The sequence below is a fragment of the Bacillus rossius genome, chromosome 12 (genome assembly GCF_032445375.1).
Source record: "Bacillus rossius redtenbacheri isolate Brsri chromosome 12, Brsri_v3, whole genome shotgun sequence".
NCBI classification, from domain to species: domain Eukaryota; kingdom Metazoa; phylum Arthropoda; class Insecta; order Phasmatodea; family Bacillidae; genus Bacillus; species Bacillus rossius.
The window spans coordinates 17,096,855-17,101,353 of record NC_086339.1 but is presented as its reverse complement, the minus strand read 5'-3'; positions in this window follow the sequence as shown (position 1 = coordinate 17,101,353).

Genomic DNA, 4,499 nt, shown 5'->3' with positions numbered 1-4,499 from the left:
TTTTTTTCAACTTCGAATTATTTCTGGGAGCTCCCCTTGGAAGTAACACTTTTTTTATTTTTTTCTTTACTTCAATGGGGGAGGTAGGAAAATGGTGGGAAGGAATTAGGTTTTATTTTGGCACATCCTGCCGAAGGAAGAAAAAAAAAGAGTTTAAAACACCGAAAATGGTTTGCATTAATTTTATTAACACAATGATATTTCTATACGATAATAACTTCTCTAGTGCAGTAGTCACATGCGGCAAAGAGATATGTTTCAACTGTGTGACGTCACGATCGACGGAGCCTCCCTAGAGGGAGAAAGACAAGCGCCTGGCGTCGCCGGAAGTGGTTGCGTCTCTCGGGGCCGCCGAGCGCCGTCGATATCGTTCGATATCGTTCGATATAGTTCCAGGCGTCACGCGCGAACTCTGGTCGCACACTCGCTCCAAGCGTTTACACGTTCACACGTCCGAGGTACAAACCCTGGGGCGTCATTTTCTTTCAGGACCTGATCAAAAGACTGGGACCATCATCAGTTAAGGTGGAGTCTCATCGTCACCACACCGCAACTACAGTTTTGCAAATCGAACAAGAATATTCGTGTAAAATTACAATTATTTGTAAAATCTCACATTTACATGAAAACAACTGTATCAATAAAAACAAATAGTGTTCCGAGTAATACTGGGTTGGGATTTTTTCCCGGGCGTTTATGCTTTGTGTTGTCCCAGTACCTCTCATGGTTAAAAGTTATTTGTAAACCATTTCCCTGAATAGCTTTCCAGTATTAAATGCGCACATTAATAAGCATGATAAAACCAAATAAAGGAAAATTATTGAGTATTCGATTATCTTTTCCTTGGTTTAAAAAAAATTATGCTTGAATTAAACATCAATTAAAAATATAAAATTATGCTCTAAATTTTGTAAGAAATGCTCAGTATTATCTCGAAAAACAGTTTTTCATATAGGCTATGCAAAAATAACCATAGCCATGTGTTGTACAATGTTACAATATCTTTCTTGTAGTATTACAAACTATTTCTTGGCAACTTGTTTCCAGAGGAATCTTTTTTATAACTACAGAAAAAAAAATTCTATGTATTAGCTAAGGACTTTTTATGTACTTATAGCACTATGTCTCTCTTGAATTTGTTGTTTTGTCAAATATGTTTTCAAAATTTATTTACTAAGGTTATTATAGGTATTAGGAGTAAAAAGGTGTTAAGTGCTTGTAATATTGTTATCACTTGCGCTCCTTTTTACAGCAAGTGTATCACATGTAGTAAAAATTACCTACTTGAAAATATGTTTGACACAACAACAAATTCAAGATAAGTATAGTGTTAAATTTACAGAAATAGACCTTAACATCGAGAAAATTGAAAGAAAAAAATAACATGGCGTGTGAGACTCCACCTTAATGGAGGAGACAAAAAAAGTAGGACGCACACTTGGTTTTAATTTTTTTAGGTCGTTACAATTTCATGTCGTTTGATTCTCAAAATTCAGCTTCATTAAACCAAATAGCACATAATTGAGCGGTATTCCTGACGTTGCAGTGACCGGCTGCTACAGATAGCTTCCCCTGTGAAGCGACTGTCGTTTAGTATTGAGTTCATATTCGAGAATTCTACAGTTTTAGTAGCAATGTCAATACACACTATTTTATAGTCTCAGAAGATTTCTTAAAATTCTTTTGCTGCCTTAACGAAAGAAAATTTCACAATCTAAACTAAAAAATCATTGTTATGGCAAAAAAAAACTTTAAAAACTAATATGACATATTTCGGCTCATATCTTCAACCCTTAAATTAAACACCAATCGGGTGGGTTTTTCCAAGTGGTGTAGGTCTGAAATGAATTTTGTCTGGAAAAAAATCCAAAATTTACAGCTCTTTATAAATACACTAGCTACAGTACCAGGCTGTACGCATCAGATCAAGTTTGTAGGATATATACTTTAAATACGGGAAATTTTGAACTTTAATACCCACGCAACCCCCCTTGGGACCCGATTTTCGTAAACTCCTTTCTTATCTGGTGCCTTGGTAGAAAAATATAATAGGTATACGTATACTGAAGGTATTATAGTTCCGTAGAATTCGTAATGTGTTAGTAAGTGAGTGGTATTGCGCTTCCTACACACTTTGTCAACCTTTTTACCTCTTTAAAGATATAATTTAAAACCCTCCTTTCTTTGTGCTCAACTACATTATATAAGGAACTCCTGTGCAAAATTTCGTGCTTATCGACCCACCGTATTAAGCTGTGCGTTGTCTGTCAATCATTCAGTGTTATAGTTTTATTAAGTAGATGGAATAACTTTTTAAGCTAATGATTTGGTGCAAAGGGTAATCAACTAAGACCTATACTACTTAGCCAATTTCCGAATCGCACTACATGGTATTTAATTCTGGTGTTGATCCACTTTCGAAATTTTGTGACTTTCGCCACTTGGAAAACAACATATCCAATTGTCCTGAGATTTATTTAAAAAAAAAGAAGTCAGAGAAGTGCACGACAGCATTCTAAAGGCACCATAAATTACATAATTCATTACTTGTAACATATCTTCAATTGATTGTGCCCCATTCGACTGTTGTGACGGAGTTGTGGTTCCTATTTTAAACAAAGTCCCGATACCTAAACGTGCCGGAACTTTTGCGCCTAGTAGTAATTATTTCTTGGCTTTTCACGGCGTGGCACTGTCGATATACTGTGTAGGGACTGTAAAAATTTGCTGTTTCGATTATATTAAGGGTAAACTACGCCGTTTACTGTAAAGTCGAGCAAATAACGCCAGTTCATTTGCTGACTGACTTGCCTGTATTCGATACTTCCTTGGTTGACGGTTTCTTATTGGCCCAGAGTCGTCCAAGATGAACAGTGAGCCAATAGCGAGACCAGCTTGATGGTACATGCATTTTTTTAAGGTTTAGCCAATTACGAAGTAAATGTCGCGAAATTTTTCAGTTTCTGCTGATTAGTATGGACCTGATTTTCGCGTTATTTTCTGGCACCACACCTCAACACATGTGCACTGAAAGAAATTTTTGTATATTTTACAAGAAAAATCCTTGGAAACCCTGCTGCCAAGGATATTTCTTGTAAAACTACAAGGCAGAGCTTTGTACGATGTGCGATTTTGCAAGGCTCTGCCTTGTAGTTTTGCAAGAAATATCCTTGGCAACAGGGTTTCCAAGAAATTCCCTTGTAAAAGTACAAATTTTTTTTAGAGTGTGTGCACAGGTACGTCGGTGTCTACTGCCCGTTGGCTGCTGTCACATTGCTTGTTTAACAGCTTGAAAGGAACTCGCGAGGAAGAATGGAACAAATGTCACCATTAGGTAAGTATTGTTATACAAGTATGTTAACATCACATCAGCACGGAATCAGCGTTTGAACTTCATTATTACCAAAATATATCTTGCAATCCAGATGAGAAAGATTGAAGGTGGTCAGTAAGGAGAAAATTCTCATTCTGACTTTAATTAATAACATTGGGCACACCCACTTCCAGGGGCTTTATGTCCATCTGATTGTCTCGATAAAATATCCCGAGACTAGCCGAGAGTGGAGCATCGCCAGTGTTTCGAGATCGGTTGAGCTTCAGGTACGTGTTCACTGTCAACACACGAATCACAGACATTCAGTGTGTCAGCAAACGAGTCCTGAGTGGCTCGGCCAAATAAGGCAGTGGCTGCACTTCGAGACGGTCGCCAATCACAAGGAAGAAACCGCTGGCGGGCGTATGCTCGTATTGGAGTCTAATGAGCGGTGAGATCTTTACGCGAAAAGCACACGGCCATAGTAACAGGTTAATTTTAATTTCGTAATTTCCTTTTTTTTTTTCGTTGGTTTCTCGTCCTTCGAGGGGTGTTAAAACCATCTATGATCTAATGAAAACGCAGTTAAAGTGTGTAATGGCGTACATTCCAGCCTCCTTCCAAATAATAAAAGGAGTTTTGCCGGTCTCTAGTCGTTGATCATAAAAGTCGACGTCACTCTGGCCCTCATTTATGTGTAAGAGTGTATCACAATGTAAAAAAAAAATTAATTATTTAAGTTTATTTTTACTATTTTCAATAATTTTAATTGAACTACTTCAGCTGGTTTGAGTCAAAAGTGTACAAATTCGTTTCATTAGGACAGGCTAGCGCATTAATGAATTGAAACTTTGTATTTACTGCATGTCCTGATTTCAATATTTGCAGATTAAATTACTTGTGACATATGTATACCGCAATTTGTTAGAATTTTGTAGACAGCTGTTTTTTAAACTCGTCGCAAAAAAAAAAAACTAACTGCTACTTGCGGACTTTGCTTGGTTTTCAATAAATCTAGTTTAGAATATTGCTTTGTAAAATGGTAATTTTTACTTAACATGATATGATGACATGAATCGATGGATTCATTTCAACAGTTTTTTTTTGCCATAACAATTTTCTACCTTTTATACTCAACATTAGACTTCGTTAAAGCATAGTATATAATTTAATGAAATGTCTGAAG